General features: G+C 43.6%; 1 protein-coding gene across 1 annotated transcript in view; it reads left to right on the top strand.

The window, feature by feature from the left end:
* The first annotated feature begins 5,686 nt into the window (after positions 1-5,686).
* Positions 5,687-18,352, top strand: part of PLPPR1 (phospholipid phosphatase related 1) — a 294,596-nt gene continuing 281,930 nt past the window's right edge. The window contains exon 1 of the mRNA XM_053567453.1: positions 5,687-6,075. The gene's annotated coding sequence lies outside the window, so the exon portion shown is untranslated. The remainder of the gene's footprint in view (positions 6,076-18,352) is intronic.

Genomic DNA, 18,352 nt, shown 5'->3' with positions numbered 1-18,352 from the left:
TTCTTTTTCAAAACTGTTTTGGATATTTGGAGTCCTTTCTGATTTTATATGAATTTTAAGATGGATTTTTCTATTTCTGCAAAAGTGTTACTGGGATTTTAATAGAGATTGCATTGAATCTGTAGATTACTTTGGAGGAGTGAAATTTTTAGATAGTTGAATTTTACAACTTGGGCTGAATATGTAAAAATGTTCAGAGAGCAGCTCCATTTGTGTGAGTTCAACTCAGATGTGTTGCTCCTATACTGGGACCTATATAAGACTGTATTCTTTTTTTTATTAGGATTGTGCTTATTTATATTTAGAGAGGTAGTTTTCCTATGGTGCTAGCTAGTTACAATTAGAATATACTTACCTGCTCTATTTTACCAGGTAGGAATATTATGTTCACACTGTTTTGTTCTTTTTCACTTAAATTATTCCTCTCATTGAAATTCCAGGGCTGAATAAGTCAATTTTAGGCTAAAAATAGTATACGTGCCATTGCTGACACTGTTCCATGTGGAAAACATAGCCAACAGCTTTACAAAAAGAAAAAAATAATTTTCTGAGTGATTCTTAACAGGGTGAAAATCGCACTCACTGATGGAAAACCCCTAAAACCAGCAATGGACTAAGATTTCCTGCACCCATTTCATGCCTTTTATCATTTTCCTGCAAGCAGGACAGAAAGCAAGACCCAAGTTCCTTCTGCCCAACACATTTTCTTCTCAGTGTTAAAAAGAAGAAAATGAAGGATTAGACCTGAAGTTGGCAAACTATAGCCTGTTGGCCAAATCCAGCCCACCACCTGTTTTTGTAAAAGAAAAAAAAAAAATTGGAACACAGCCATTCTCATTCTTGAGTGCATTGTCTGTGGCTGTGGAGTGGAGTAGTTGTGACAGAGACCATATGGCCTGCAAAACCTAAAATATATGTCTGGTCCTTTATAGAATAAGTTTGTTGATCTCTGGACTAGACTATTAAAAAGTGATGATTGGTAATTTAGTTCAACCCTCTCATGTTAAAGATGACAAAAATTAAAGCACTAATGGTATGTCACGTATCAGCCATTGCAAGTGAAGACAGCATGGGACAGACTGAAAAAACAGAGAGATGGGCCTTGGCAGGGCTGCCTCTCCTGGATTGGGGCAGAATCTGCAGACAGGGATTGCTAAGACTAGAATGGCTGCCACATGGAAAGTCCCAGGGAGGTCGAATCATCATTCTCATAATTCCCAATGAGGTTTCCAAGAAGAGATAACAACAAGGGCCTCAGGAGATGGAAACAAACAGTATGGGAATCCACAATAGGTATCTGGGGCTCACTTGTGCAGACCTGGAAAACTAGGCAGGAGTTCCAACAATACATGTGCATGGATCCTGCGAGCAATAAACTCTCTTACTGGATGTAAATGAATGAGAAGAAAAAATGAATAGACACCAATCACCTGGTCCTCCCACCTTCCTTTCCCTGGCTCAGTGTAGTGATCATTGCTGTGACTTTTCATAGTTAAGACTCCCCATTCTCCCTACCCTTTCCCCATCCCCCAAATTTCCATCTGTGAAAGCAGAACCAACTTCTTGCTGTTCCCTTTTATTCAAGAAAATTACAGCAGAAATGCTGGGGGTAGGATCGTGGGGATGGTTCTTTTCACGTTTTGGATTATTTCTCTTGATGACAAAAAGAGTTATAACCACTACTGACCCACATATTTAATCCTACTTAGGGGGAAAGTTTAATAAATTAGAACATTATTCCAGAGGATTAAGTTGGCCAGCAGGAAGCTATCCTTTGAATAATAATACACTCTGAGCCAAAACCCATTTGTTTTCTGAACCAGAAAAATTAGAATGGGTTTGACTTATACATTTCCAAGGGGAAACAAAAATTATCGCAAAAATCTGCTTTGCCTTTCTCAATTTCCATTTTTAGATAATCACACACAAAATTTGGAAAAATAGTGTTTACTGACTTCGTCATCTATAAAGTATGCCAAGTATCATGGTACTTGGAAGTCTCTTTCAAAGTCAACATGTTACCAACAGATACACATTTTTGGTTCTGTATTTATTCATTCACTCTAAACATTTACTGAACATATATCACTTGCTTACTTTCACAAGACACCAGTAGAATTAAAAAAATTAAATAAGATTCTGCCCTTGAATGGCTTACAACCAGTCTTAGTGGGGTAAGTCAGACATGAAAAAGTACCTGATGTTACAGGTACAATAAGAATATATACAAAGGACCAGAAGAATAGTTTTGTAATGGTTTTCAATAGTTATTGAAACACTTTGATTCGTACAATAAGAAATCACTAATTTAGCCTTTACAGTCTTGGCTTGACGTTTTTACTGACCCACAAAAGATGATTATATATAAGACATTTATATATAACCAAAAAATATATATATAATTTTTTTATTTGTCTCATTAGGGTGGTATGTGAAAAGAACCAAAGTTATAGGTAGGACCCAAAGCAAAGGGAAATGATATGTTCTATATTTATTAGATAATATTCGGAGCAGAACCTGGGTACATACTGCCCAATAGAGTAATATCACTTCACCAATACGTAAAAGTATTTTCATTCAATTTTCTAAGAATTGAAACATCTCCATAGCATCCATAACTCTGGAGAGTTCAATGTTCAATCTTTTCATCTATTATTTTTAGATTTTTTATTGGCATGTTTTTAATAGCTAGTTCTATTTAAAATTTAACAGTTAATTTTCTTTAAAATATAGAACTTAACACATAGCCATGCAACACTGCTGGGTTATTTTGCTGCTAAAGGAGGTGAAACTATTAAATGTAGGAGTTTTGTTTTTTGGTTGGTTGATGGAGGAAGGTTCAAAGTTTGGGGTTTGTCCTTTATCTAGGTACAGGGCATGAGTGCTAAGTTTGAAATCTGAATTGAAGAAGCATTGAAAATCCTGGCAGCCATTGAAATTCTTACCATTAATTTCTCTCCAAACCATCTGCAGATGTGTGCATATTAATTGGCTTCGGGCATTCTGTTATCTTGCAGGAGTAACACATTTGATAGCTAAAATTAGAAGAAAGGGAAAAAAAGTGAAAATACAAAGCTAATGTAGGTATTATAGTAAAAGACCCTGCCAGGCATGACGGGTCCTTAATGCCTGTGAGATGTGAATGGCAAAAAGTGCTTGAGGCATGTTACTGAAAGACAATGCTATCTCACACTTAGATCTAGATTTCAGCGTGAAAGGGTGAGAATTGGAGCTATTCACCATTCACACTGCCACACGTTTTTTATAGCATGCTTTTCATTACATGGATTTGAATACATCAGTGATCAGGGTGTGGGTGAGGGGGCGGTAGAGGAAGCCAGAAGGAAAATTGGAAGTCATTTGGCTTTTATCTGTTTTAAGTGTTTAAGCTTAAGAAAAAAAAAGATCTCTTCAGCCTTTTTTTTAACATCGTAATAATGAAAATGTTAATAACCAAGATAATAATAGCTACAAGTTGTGGAGAGCTTGTTATGTAGCAGAGACTACACTAAGTGTTTTATGCACATCACCTCATTTAATGTCCCGTGTTTGCCCCACTCTCCCTAAGCAGTAAAATTCTCTTCCAGAACTGCTCATTCACCATCTCCTAGCAGAAGCACTATAAAGGGGTTCTACTTTATTTGCAATTCTGAATTTATAAATTCTTCTTCACCCTTGACCTCGTTGGAGCTCCTTTCTTCTTTGAGACTGTGAACAGGCTGTCTCTGAGCATTGATGGGAGGATGGGAGTGATGTCCCTTTCCTCCTCACCCAAGGCCAGTCTCAGAGTGTGCTTCTCTGCTAGACAGTCCTGTACATGACATTGTAGGAGGAAGTGCCTGAGTTCCATCTCCTTCTGAAGGAGCTGCAAAGCTGAGGCCTGCACCAACCCCAGCTCCACCCAATTCTTGGGTTTACAGCCTTCACTCACCTCACTTAAATGGCACCAGGGCAGGGAGAATGGCTTTCCTGCCTCAAGGAAGCAATTGGCTGTGCCAGCGCTAACCCCTTGAAATTCCAGTGAACACTATCACTGTTCTGAGGAGAACATGGCAACAAGGCAGATCTCTCTTGGACACCTTCCAAGAAGCCCAGCACCAAAGGGAAGTCGTAATAAAAGCGGACACAGAAGTAGGAGCTCCAAATATTGCGGATGGTTCTCTACAGAGGCTTTGCAGCTTTTCAGGAGAACCTGATCTCCCCGCTCAGACTCATGGAGATGCTGCAATTCTACTCCTTTTAAAGTGCTACTGAGAGAAGGCACCTGCCACCACACCCAGGCCACTTTCTCTTGTTAAGAACTTTCCCTTCCTTCTTCCCTTCCTCTGAGTCTTTTCTCCTAAACTTTGCTTTTGTTGGTGGCATTCAGACATGCTGTTTTCTCTCCTTGGGGCGTGCTCTAGGATTTGATCTAATTGTCCTGCTGTTCGAGTGTCACTTGGTATTATTATTGGGAAGATGAATGGGATGTGGGTCAGAGTTCAGCAGGAAGGCATCTGCTCACTTGCACTGTGTAGCTGAAGTGCTCAGAGGTGATCTTTAATGAAAGCTTGGAAAAGGTTTGCCCAGGGAGGACAGGCTGTCCTCTATCCCCCCAAAGCAAGTGGAGAGGGAACCAAGGGCGGTCTGAAGGGACAGAAAAGGAATAAACAACAGAGAGGAATATTTTTATAGAGAGTCCCCTGCTTGGGATATCTTTTTTCTGTAGGAGAGAAAATCAAGGGTGGGAGGAGACAGAGTGATTAAACAGGGAGAAGGTTGAAATGGAAGCTCCTGAACGGGTCCTAACCATTCTGTTTTGTGTGTAGAACAATCTCACCGAAGAGTTTCCACTCCACTCGAAAAGACGCTCCCCGGTGTCTCTTCTGGCCTCAGGTTACTGAGCCAGGGCAGGCTCAGGTTCTCTTTCTGGACTCTCTTGAGTTGACAGTTCTTCCACTTTACCAAGTAGCCAGAAGCAGCACTTACCTAGAATTGCTTTGACATTGGAGGCAACGGGGACAATGGATCCATTGTTCTTTTTTGCCTTCTTGAATAGGGCAAATGTCTCCTCCATCTAACTCTGTCACCAACCCAGGCTGAGTTTGGGGTCCTAGGAGACTCACCTTCTCTCTATTCCCCCTTTGTTCTCTGGAAGTGGGTAATGGTGTGCCCCTCTTCACCCTCACCCCACGAAAGCTGCTTTGGGACTCAACTGGACCCTGCCTTTTCTGCTCTTCATATAGTGGAATTTGGGAGAAGAAAGCAGCACAAATTAGGAAACTCATTTTAGTTCAGGGACGACCTGCAGCTTGTGGTTCTTCCTGGACCTCTGGGGAAACGCGTGACAGCTGGCCGCAGGGCAGAGGGCAAGAGAGCGGCCCACTAGAAGCCTGGCGCAAGCACTAAAATCAGAGCGGACAGCCCTGCGTTACCGAGGACTCCGAGCAGAAACGGTCTTCCAGGATGGGTGGGGATTCCGCCACCGGCTTCCAGCGCTGCCGGCGCCACGGAGTCCCGGCGCCGGACGCGCCTTTGCTGCGAGGTTTCCTCTCTGCTGTTTGGGATCCCCGCGGAGCCTCCGCAGCTCCGGGGGCTCAGCTTGCTCTCGGCGCCCCACGGCTCGCTCTCTGCGCTCTGCCTCGGCTGGGGAGCAAGCGCTCGGTGGCCCTCTCTGAGCATGCGCAGCCCGGCGCCCTCCCCGCCTCTCCGGCCCCCACCCCTCCAGCCTTTTGCTCCTTTCCTTTCATTAAACAAACAGGAGATCCTGAAACCTGGACCCGGTGCAAGCGGCGGCACCGGGAGGCGGAGGAGGAGGCAGGACGCGGGATGGGCGCCAAGCGGGCTCTGTGATCCCGCGCACCTCCGCCCCGCGGGCGCGCGCGCACACGGACTCTCACAAACACACTCGCGTACACACTCGCACAAACACACACTCGTACACGCCCGCGCCGCGCACTCGCCAGCTCGCTCTCCCACGCAGGCGGAATGCTGCAGCGCCCAGGGAGCGCGTCTCCAGCCGCTGCCTGAATGCACCTCGCTCCCGGGGGCTGCACTGCCCAGTAGGGCGCACGGGCGGACGCTCCGCTACCGGAGGTGAGTGCGACTTCCCCAGCCGCGGGCCGCTCCGGGACGTCGCTGCGCCCGGGCCGCGGGGAACGGGTTCCCAGCCCGACGCGGCGGCGCAGGTGGCACACGCCTGGCTGGTGGGTTTCGAGGTGTGCGTGAAGGCGGCGCCGGGGCTGTGCCTAGGGCGGGGGTGAACTCAGGGAGGGTCGCCTCCTGCGATGTGTCAGATTGACCCACCAGAAACCTACCCCCTCCTTGCTCGTAAAGTTTCCTCCCGAGTCATTTGGGAAACGTGGAGACAAAGGGGGCGTGGAGGCTCCCTCGGTCCGGTTTCAACCTCCTGACTGCATTCCGGGCTGCGACGCGAGCCGGCGCGCGTGGGTGGGCGTGCAGGCGGGGGCGTCCTGCAGGTAGCTGGTGCCAAGTCCTCCCCCGGAGGGGGTTGGGATTGCTCACCCCCAGCTGGAAGCCTTGCCGCTGATTTTCTCTCAGGCGTGGGCACCTGCCATCCTTCCCTCTCACCCCCACCTGCGCCCTAGGCGCGTACTAGTATGTTTGTGTGCGTGCGGGTGTCACCTGGAAAACTGGAGGGGCACCATTAGGCTTCCTCATTCATCGTCGGTGCCAAAGGCGCCGGGGTGAGGCTCGGGTCAGTGCGGGGATGAATGATGAGTTACTGAAAAGCTTGTCATAATCACCTCCCAGAAACACTGGGCGCCGGGATCTCTCCTCCCAGGGAAAGGTGCTGTTTTCCCGCACGACACGACGGTAGCGCTGGGAGCTGGACAGGGGCTGCAGTGGTGGCAGCGGCCGGAGGAAGTGGGGGGCTTTATTTTTTCCCTGGGGTTTTATGACACACGTGTGGCATATGTGGAGGATTCTCGGATTTTATTTTTCTTAATGGAGATAACGTTTTTCTCGTCAACGTTTTTTTTTTGTGGGAGAGATTTTCTACCGTCTGGTATTTAACTGGCAGACAGGCACCCTTCAGAATATAGCTTTGGCTCAAGGGAAAAGATTTTGAGAAAAGGAGACCCTAAAAATCCGGCCCCACTGGGACAGGATCTCAGCGTGCAGAGCGCCTGCTGCACCTGGGAAAAGCCTCACAGCTAACGGCCCTTTGAAACAGCCGAGACTGGGTCAGCGTGTGAGGAGTCCAGGACTGGGACAAAGGGAGATGGAAGAGGAGCAGACAGTAGCTATTTAAGAGAGGTGTGACTAGAGGCCAATCCAGACAGGAGGAGGCTGGAGGGCAGGGACGCCGCAGCGTTTCCTGAATTCTGTGCCTCTTCTGTTTGCGCGCTTAGCAGCTCCTAATTATCGGGTGGGACTCAAGTTTGGAGACGTCTGGAATGACTCCGCACATCTGGAATGGAAAAGACTTGATTATTCCTTAGCTTAGCCACAAATTAATTCTTCAGTGTGAAAATGTCTCTATCTTGTTATGTCGTTAGTACCTGGAAGGTGGGATAGCAGACAGGTACATGTCCGGCTCTTGAGGAGCCTTGAAATTGTAACTGAAGTGTGGGGGAAACTGGGAACCACGCTGATGCTGACAAAATAAAGATTGGAAGTTCAGACCCAGTCCTGATGACTACCCATCGTCAAAGGAGTCCTCTTGACTTTGATATAACAGGCGGGATCATCTCTCCGCTGCTCCTTGGGATGGGACCTTCGGTATTTTAACATTCTGGGACTTCTTTGAACCAAGAGCAAGCTTGAGATACAGGAGAATAATTGAAAAAGTTCACATGTAAAATGAAAGATACCTTGACTAACAAGTCGGTGTAAAAAAAATAAAAAAATAGATGAGGTGGCGCCTGTGGCTCAAGGAGTAGGGCGCCGGTCCCATATGCCGGAGGTGGCTGGGTTCAAACCCAGCCCCAGCCAAAAACTGCAAGGAAAAAAAAAAAAAAAGGAGGGGAGTTGGGAAAAGGATACTTATTTATTTATTTATTTTTTTTATTGTTGGGGATTCATTGAGGGTACAATAAGCCAGGTTACACTGATTGCAATTGTTAGGTAAAGTCCCTCTTGCAATCATGTCTTGCCCCCATAAAGTGTGACACACACCAAGGCCCCACCCTCCTCCCTCCGTCCCTCTTTCTGCTCCCCCTGCCAGCTTGGCTTTTATGATTTTTAAGGGTATTCAGTAAGAGAGAAATCTCAAACTTTTTTATTTTTCAAATGACCATGGAAGTAAAGACCTTTTGAGAAGTATTTTCAAGTTAAAATCAGCTATATAGAGGGGGTTTAAATAGACTTGTCAGCATATGTCCTTTTATTTCATGGTGAAGATTTTCATCATTTTCTTTGCAAATTTTGGCAAGGAAATATCTAGATTAATTTTTACTTTGACTAAAGTTCTTTATTAGTTCTGTTACAGTGTATTTCCTCTTTATCTGCAAGATCAATGTATTTTGATTAATTTCAGGTTCTACTTATAAGTACTTATTGACCACCTATCCTGGGTTTAGCATTGGAAATCATATACAAATGTATAACACAGTTTTTGGCCCTCAAAGTGTTTACAGTCTAGTTGTAAATATATGATTAATATACATTAAGTGGTCAGAAAGGAGGATAGCTTTGTACTATGGTTAGTATGCGTACATTCAGAGTACAGAGCTATTTGTATGCAATGTATATCATACAGAGTTATCTGTCTACATATTAACATATACATATATTTGCACACATTGTACTAAGAGCTCTTAGTTGTGTACACCGTATACTCCATTTTCCTAGATTTTTTCAACATTCAGAAAACATGCATGAGCACTTATTATGTGCTGGAGCTTGGTATTCACTGTCCCACCCTCTTCCCCAAATAAGGAAGTAAAAAATGGTCCCCGACCTCAAGGAGAAAATAGGTATCTGTGATGAAGTCTATTAACTATTATAACTGTAGGGTAAATCAAGTGCCAATAGTACGGACCTATAAGTGATTTTTTTTTCTTCCCTTGGTTGATATGGGCAGCTGATCTTTGAGATATTCCTGAAAAATGAATACTCTTTTACCTGGCAGAGAAGGATAGAAAGTACATTCCAGGCAGAGGCAACATTTGAGAGTGCCTGAAAAATTAGGGTCATTGTGAGCCATAGCATGGGGTTAGAGCCACAAAGGGTGGATAGCACCTAGGCGACACTAATTAACAACTAATGCTACAGAGTGAGCATTTTAAGAGAGATCCACAAAGTGGGGGTCATCCAAATCAGAGAGGATGAGAAGATCGAGAAGGTCTCTGAGGGAGGTTGACATGAGCTGAGTCTTGAACAATAACAAGGAGAAGGGACTGGCTCTCCAGGCAGGGCTTTCCCACTTCTGTGAGGACTGGACGTTGTTCTGTGGCTGTAGGGAGAGATGTGGGTTCTTAGCTCTGTGGAGTGACACAGTGTCAAGCCAGAGAAATAAGCAGACATGGAATGTGAATGGAACTGTACCAAGCAAAGGAGCTTCCATTTAATGCAGCAGGCTGGGAAAGTTTGAGACATGATCAGATTTGCATCCGAGAATGATGACTCTGACTACAGTGTGGAGGATGACTGGAGGCAGGGAGCTTACTGTGGAAATATAGCTGTGAAATGGTGAGGGTGGTGACTGTAGGGGTGGACAGGAGGGGATGTATCTGAAAGACAAGTGAGGACGGGGAATCTGCTAATCCAAGAAGGGTCCCCTCTGCGTGCTTCTCTCTCACCCTCTCCTTCCCTGCCGTTCACTGGTGCAACTCTCTGCTGCATTGTGGGAACATCACATTCACAGCTGTGCCACCAGCCTTCAGCGCAGGCCTGGTGCAGAGTAGGGACTCAATACATATTTGTTAAATGAAAGATTAAACAAATGAATGAGAAATCCAGTCATAATTGAATATTATGTGATAATTCCTGCATTAGAATAGTAGAAGGTGAACTTGTGACTTCCTTTTCTCTAAGGTGATCAACTGATCAGAGGTCAGTGACAAAACGTTCCAGGGAGGCCACAGAGCAAACAAGAACACATTTTCTCAGCCATCTCTGTGAAGAAGAACTGTACTTTGAAGTGCCACTAGGAAATAGCACCATGATGCCATATTTTTTATATTGAAAAAATTACATCATCACTGCATCTTGGTAGCAACAGCACTTAGCATAGTTTGTAATACACAGTAGGCTGCAGTACAGGGGAGTCCCCCTCTGCTTTCCCCCCTACTTGTCAGATGCTGATTTCATGTACTTTGCAAAAACCTTAAAAATATCTTGGCTCCTAGAATTCTTAAGCCACAGGGTCTCATTGAAAGAGCTCCTAATACCAGGTGTGGTGGCTCACACCTGTGATCCCAGAAATATAGGAGGCTGAGGTGGGAGGAGGAGTTTGAGACTTCTGGTGAGGAGTTTGAGACCAGCACGAGCAACATAGTGAGAACCTGTCTCTGCAAAAAATTTACATTAGTCTGGCATGATGATATGTGCCTATAAACCTAGCTACTTTGGGGGTTGAGGTGGGAGAATCACTTGGGCCCAGGACTTGGAGGTTGCATGGAACTGTGATCATGCCACTGCATTCCAGCATAAGCAACAGAGTCAGACTCCATCTCTAAAATAATAAGTAAAAAATGGTGTCTTGGCATCCTGGGATGAGGTCCAGACCACCATGTTCCAATTATCAATGGCATAGCCCTGGGAAGTGGATCCTTTACTGAATCAAGCCCAAATATATTGAGTTTCCAAAAATCCCTGCAAGAGCAGAACAGAAAGAAGCATAGTCAGAATGTGGTTTCAGAAGCACTCTGGGTTTGACTATTGGATAGTTGTGTGAATGATGACAGAGGAATGAGGACGCAGGTTACCTTAGGAGGGTGGAAGGCTCAATGCTGTTCTGCAGCACTTTTGGGGCAGCATGGGATCATCTTGGAACGCTCTAGTACAGATCCCAGCGTATAGTGATTTTGCTATAAACGCCAACTAGTATTTTAACTAAGGGAGAGGGTGGGAAGAACAGGAGATTGTAGCGCCAAAGACTGAATTTCAGCATTTAGCAAAACGTAGGGATGAAGGAGAGAAACAAGCACCTGTAAGAACAGGCAGAGAATACTCCTGCCAGATGGGGAGGATCTGGCATGAGCACAAAAGCCTTCGGGAGCCTTAAAAGGGTGGTGAGACTTGGTAGCAGCAATCCTGACAGCATCCAGGCTTGTGCTAGAGTGTCTTATGGAATCTCCATTAGTCCCACAGCACCCAAGGCTCCCTTTCCCACTTTACTGCTGAGGCAGAGAGGTTCCAATAGTTCGTCCCTAGTTACCAGGCTAGTAAGCATCAGAGTCTGGTCTCAAAGCCCATTTTTGTAATTGTACAAGCTGTTTCCTTCATGAAATCTGTAAATCACCAGGCTGGTTTTAACTGAGGAGAGGTCGAAAAGATTGGAAGGAGAAGAACTGAATAAGACAATGAAAAGGAGTCCCTCGGTGACATTCGGCGAGCAGTCTTAGTGCAGCGCTGTGCTCGGAAACCATATTTCAGAGAGTTCAGTGGGGGAATGAGAAGTTAAAAAAAAAAATCAAAGCAATACATACCTATCCGTCATTTATGAAGTCTGGCAGGGGAAAGAGTTATGGGGCCATAGGGAGAAGGTACAGTGAGCCTCAAGTGCAGTTTTTATCAAAGGGGAGCAGATGGAAAGAGCTAGTGTCTGAAGAGAACAAAAGATGTGGGAAATGGGGGGTGGGGAAGATGCCTCGTCCTTAGAGCATGGGAGGCTGGATTTGAGGACAGGTACAGAAGACACTCTTCTCCTCACAACTAAATGACTGAGGTGCTCCCTGCAGTCCAGAGGATTCAGATCACTGAGCGTCCTGGAAACCGAAGGAGCCTCTGTGTGCCGTGCCCTGATGGTGGTGGTTTTTGGGCACACAGGCTGATGTATTTGCCTTGTTTATGTAGCACCGTGGCTGACAGCATAAATGCTAGAGCAGTGTTTTTCAACCTTTTTCACCACCTTGAACCTGTAGTTAAACTTCTGCAGCACACTGAAATTATGTCGATTAAAGAAAGAGTCAAAGAAGAATATACTTACTGTGCTTTGAACTTTTTTGAAAATAATTGAATCAATGATCTTTAAAAATGTTTGCAGCACATCTTAGATCCTCTCACAGCACACCAGTGTGCCATAGCACACAGGTTGAAAATCACTGCTCTAGAGCTAGACAGGCTGTTAACCTGAATTAATTCAGAATTAGTTCAGGATTCTGAATTAATTGAATTCTTAATTCTGGCTCTGCCACTTGTCACCTGCGAGACTTTGGGCACATGGTCACTGTGCTTCAAATCACTTCTGTCTTACGATGGAGGCAGCCATGGAAGCCACTGCCTTGGATTTTGGGGATTAGATGAGCTGCTTGTAAAGCTCCACACAGAATAAGTGCTCAATAAATGGTAGATGTTATGTGTGGCAATAGTGAGGATAAAACCATGAAGCTTTGACTATATGCTTAGGACGCTAGGATGGTGTACTTAAGCATTCATTTAAAAAAATATTTTTTGGTTGGTTATAAACAGCTGGCTCCTTTTCTTCTTAAGTGCAGAAATGAAATCAGAAGACGCAAATGAGGCAAGAGCGGACCCCCAGGCCTGAAACTAGCCGAGGGGGCATGGACCTGTGCTGGGAGTGTCTGCCAGTGATGTTTGCTCACTTGATTGCTTTTCACACCTGTCTGGGGAAGATGAAAGTTTGCTTGCCTTTAAACTGATCCTTGCGTTCTTCAGGCTCACAGACATCATACCACAGGGACATAGCTGTTTAACAAACTGTTTTCAGAAATGTGACTATGTGTATTAATTACAGCACCTCTTGGTACTCAGGGATAGAAACTCTCAATATCTCAGATGTGAGGTTTACAACATTTTTTTGGTAATTAAATGCCTCTTTTCTCCATGGAGAAGTTTGTTGTGAGTCCTAAACTAGAATCCCTATGGGTATGGAAGTCCTATCATCCGGCTAGTTGCCAGCAGGGCAAGGGCTGGAACCCACTTCTGACCCATAACCCAGTGGTCTTTGAATTGCACTCTGGCAAGCACTTTTATTACCCTGCTGTAATCAAAGACTGATTTTGAGACCAAAATTTTCAGCCCTACTAAACCTCTAGTAGTTATCCCAAGGAGATACTTTTTTTTTTTTTTTTTTTTACCCTCAGGCCTTTGGCCATATTGTTCCCTCTTTCTAGAATTCCATCTTTGCCTTCTCTGGACTAATTCCTTTAGGTTTTTAGATAAAATTCACTTTCTAGAGAAGGTTGTCCTGACCTGTAACTCTAAGCCAGGCTTTCCTGTGTGTTTGGTAGCCCTCAAGTTTGTATTTTCAGGTTCTAACACAGTTCTTGGCATGTAGTAAGTGCTCAGTAAACATTTGTGATCAAAAGATTGACTGAATGAATTTTGCCCCTTTGAGTTATTGGTGCTGCCCCAAATAATGCAGCTTTGCATTATAGAAAATCATAGAATTTAGGTTTGGTTAAAAGTTGATTGGAAGTTATCTGATCAGACTTCAAATGAAATGGGATGAGGAAACTGGGAACTAAAGAAGTGCAAAGACTTACCCAAGGACGCCACTTACTATAGCTGAGTGGTGTCGGAACTCAGGCCAGAACTCCCTGCTCCTAATTCCAGACCTAGACTCTACCCAGGTATTAGGATAAGGTTGTGCAAGCCCAGGGTTGGTTTCTGTCTTTATTTAAAATTTTGTTATTTTTGTTTATCATGGAACCTTTGCATTACTATTTTTAAAAATATTGTTAAAACATTGCATTAAAATATTATTTACCTTGAGTACTCAGTTTTTGGCATCCCTTACATTTTGTGCCAGATGCAGGTGCCTCCCTTGCCTGAGTCTATTCCCAGCCCAGGGCACTTCCTGGCCTCCCAGCTCTGGCTTGAGAATGCAGTAACACTGGGTATGGCAAAGGCCCTCACTGAGAATAGCGAAGAAAACATCGTTCAGCCTGGTAGTAAATAGCTGCAAAGAAGCATTTCAGGACAAACATTCACATTGGAAAAGCAAGGCCAAAAGGACAGACATAAAAGCTCCATCTACTCATCATCTATTTATCTTTCTGTCTCATAGCTGGAAGAAAATGTAGAGATCACCTACCCCAGTTTCTTCATTTATAAATTTACATGTAGTTGTTTCTCTACTACCGCACTTTTGACTTTTTTGAAGACTCAAAATAGAACAGAGAAGAAAATTATCCCACCCATCAACTTGGCTGGTCTTGGCTTACAGCGCTGCTGGCCTGTTTGAAGATTTGAGGCCAGAAGGGAGAATGACAGAAGTTGGAAAAATAGGAAAATAGGGAAAAGAAGCCTTGATGGAAAAGAGAGAATTGTTGAGTGAGTATCTCTTATATCCAAGGCACTACTGTAGACTATGGTATTGATTTCTACAACACACTGGAAAGAAAATAGGTTGTAATATCCCCATTTGTCAGCTGAGCAGAGCAACTCTCAGAAAGTTGGATTAACAAGTCTCAGGAAGGTAGAGCTGGACTCAAACCCAGATCCAAAGCCTATGCTTGTCCCACTTAATCCTTTTGACTCCTAAAGACTTGGAGTTTCAGACACCCCATAACCTTCTTGCAACACACGAAGCCTTAGGAGACAGGCTTCAGCTGCCACTGTTAACAGGATGGGAAGTCAATAGTCGGCTCCACATCCTGCCATTATTTTCTCTTAGATGGGACATTTGAAGAGACACATACACACATAGGAAATAAATCCTCCTCTTTGTGTGAATGTCATACTTTTTACATGGCACGAAAGCCCTTATTTTATATTGCCTCATTTATGTTAGGGCTTTTTCTTTGAGTATGATGGCATCAAGTATTCTAGAAATGCTCAAACAGACTGAAGAAAAGATGATCACATTCACTAGAGCCAATCTGTCACCAAAAAGGGTATTTGCACAGCTGACTGTCAAGAGTTTCTGGGGTGCCCTTTTTATTTAGGTTTCTGGTGAGTAGTACGGAGAGTGACCTGCCCCCTACTAACATTTAAAAATCCAATGAAATACATAATTAAGTGGAATCAGATACAGTTAACAGGAATAATACCTGGTTGAGCATACTGCTGTTCAGCTCAGCGGTGCTACAAGCCAAGCATGCTTTATCATCATTCCCATATTTGCTGGAGCTTCCAGGCAAACCCACACGCTCAAGTGCTCTAATAACCAGCCCACAGCCTTCTCTCCTGGGGGTCTCAGGAACTCAAATAAAAAAGGAAGACCTTTTCATTCATACCTTGTATTAACTGGCAAAAACAGTATCTCTTTTACGTTTCTTTTTCTGCAGGGTGAAAGCAAGCTGATGTCTCTAGGTTTGAGAAAATCTTTCAGGTTTAATTTTTTACATGGGTTAACAAGTAACATGTGGCACAAACATTCCTGGCCAGGCTGGTTTGGAACAATTAAAGTATTTTGTCAATAAAAATGAATTAAAACAATTATATATGTGGTGTAATGGTATACAAAATACTTGTATAATGACGTGCCTGGTGTGGAAAGCCAGTATCACTCCCATTTCTGCCCTAAATTCTTTCTCAGAAAACCAGTGCCAATTGTTTGGTGTGCTAACATGTGCATATGTTTTTTAAAAGTGAAGTTATACCTCACATTTTATTTTGCCATTTACTTTCAGCTACAATTAAAGGAATGAATTTCCTTTAATTAAGAAACATTTGGTAAATATTTCTGTAAGAATAATGGATTCTGCTTTCCGTCTTAAAACAGAGCTGACATAACTTAGGGTCCTTTGGCCATCTGTCCTCATTCGTATTTTGTAGATACATCATTGAATAAATATTTCCTGGACTCCTTCTAGTAGGTAACTACTTATCCTGTGTCCTTTTGAAGAGTTCACATTCTAGCAAGAGATAACATAATGAGGGAACTTAATTTGAACTTGATGAATGGCAAAAGCTATAAATTCTCCTTGATTCAAAGAGTCGCTGGAAGGGACAGTCTATTCCAATTGTCTCATTTTTCCAGATGAGAAAGTTGAAATCCATTGAGGTTGACTTGTCCACGGTCTGCAACTGGTGACTGGAGGGCCTGGGAAGAGATAGGCTGGTTTCCAGCCTTCTAAGCCGGTGTTGATGCTAATACACATGGCTGCAAAACAACAGCTACCTCAGGAAGAGGATTCCAGGGAAGTCACTTCGCAAACACTAGTTTAAGCCATGAATTCCTAGCAAATTGAAATTCAGGCTGTATGTAAGTGCTGACACCCACAAGCTACTGCAGATTCCCTCCCCATTCTTCCACCACTCCCTGTCCTTCTAAGCCCTCGTGTATTCTGTCTTCTTCTCTATGGGCTGATGTTTGTCCAGTAGGATAACAGTTTCAAGTTAGGCAAAAATCAATTGTAATGTTGAGATGAGATGGTGCCCATATTACCTAGGGAGGGTGTTCTTCTATAAATTTATCGGTAGAGACTTTTTCAATTTAGCTTCTTGCCATATTGAACCTTAATGAATTCCAAAATAAAAGCATTTTATCTGGCAACTTTGTTGTTGTTGTTGTTGTTGTTGTTGCAGTTTTTGGCCAGGGCCGGGTCTGAACCTACCATGTCCAGTGGGCCAGCGCCCTACTCCTTTGAGCCACAGGTACCGCCCTATCTGGCAACTTTTATCAAGTCTTGAACTCATACTAATGATTTTACTCCACAACAGAAAGGAAAAAGATAATTCTTTTTTTTTTTTTTTGCAGTTTTTGGCCAGGGCCTGGGTTTGAACCCACCACCTCTGGCATATGGGGCCTGCGCCCTACTCCTTGAGCCACAGGTGCCACCCTGAAAAAGACAATTCTTAACTATTCTAATTATGTTTCCCTGCTCTGGAAGCGGGATCGTGTGGTGGGTTGAGAGTGTGGACAGTGGGGTCAGATGGAGCTGGTTCCTGCCATTCACTAGCTTTGTGATCTTAGGGCCAATCCCTTAGTCTTGCTAAGTCTCAGATCTTTCATTTGTTAGATGGAGATATAAAAGTACCCCTCCTCCCATAGGGATTTTATAAGGAATAAATAAATTACTTGGTTTTAACATAGGGTCTATAACATAATAAGGACTAAAGCAATTGTAGCTATTATGATCATTATTTGTGATATTCATATAACTTACAGCTGACCTTGCCCTCAGAGCCACTGGATGTCAAACTTTAAATTATGGGTCATCATACTTTTCTCCATTACACTTTCATCTTCTTCTAAAATTTAAAAACATCAAGACTTAAACCAACAAGTTGAGAATATGATTCCTTATCCTGGTAACTCCAAAACTTTGTCAGGTCTTTGTCAGAATATCACCTTTTGTCGCTACTGACCCATGAACCACAGAATTCAGAAGCATGGCAGGAGGTGAGAAAATGGAAGGATTTGATAACCCATCAAAGCTCTGCTATGAAAATTAAATCTCAGCCCTCTCTCTCTGTATTATTCTACTTTCATGGAAATGTTTGGGAATTGATGATACTGTGTGCCTTTCTCAGGCATGATGACATTGTCAGTATTGGTTAGGTCCATGTTTTAAGTCGCATTTTCCTTAGCTGTACTGGTAGGTTACCTGATTGTAGACCATAGAACTGGGGTGTGAATGGAATGAATGCCAGTCACCCACTCAGTACTGAGGTCTCTCTTTTCACAGCCCATAACAAGAAGATGTCCAGCATCCTCTTTTTGGCACCAGAGGTCTGTTCCTTTCCCCTGTTGATGACCAGAATGTGGGGACCCAAGATAGACACTGATTGGGTTTGAGCTGTGGTCTGCCAGGACCCTGGGTGCTAGAGTGCAGATGGTAACCTTGTAGTTTATTAAGCACCTCAAAGAATACTTTCACTGCAGTGTTTTTGCACTTACTGTTAGCTTGGTCTGAGATGTCTGCTGTGCAGAAATCTGCATGTCCCCCTTTACCACCCTTGAATCAAGGGTCACTAGACAAACTTTCCCTGATAACTCCATTGAAAACACCCAACCCATTGTTCTTTAACTCTTTACTGTGATTTATATTTCCCATTAGTACTGATCAACACCTTACTTTTCATATGTGTGCTTACATGTTTGTGACCTGTCTCTTTCTACTGAAAGGGAGGCATCACAAGCTAAGAGACCCTGTGTATTTTGTCCATTACTTTATCTCCAAGACATGGAAGAGTGTCTATCACATTCTATAAATTTAATTAAAATTTATTGTATAAATGAACTAGAGAAAAAGTAATTAGTGTCTTGAGAGTAGATCCAGGAAACCACAGGCAATCACTAGGTCTGAAAGGCAGGAGAACAAGGGAACAT

Source organism: Nycticebus coucang, chromosome 2 (assembly GCF_027406575.1).
Source record: "Nycticebus coucang isolate mNycCou1 chromosome 2, mNycCou1.pri, whole genome shotgun sequence".
NCBI lineage: Eukaryota > Metazoa > Chordata > Mammalia > Primates > Lorisidae > Nycticebus > Nycticebus coucang.
This window is presented reverse-complemented; position numbering and strand designations above follow the sequence as displayed.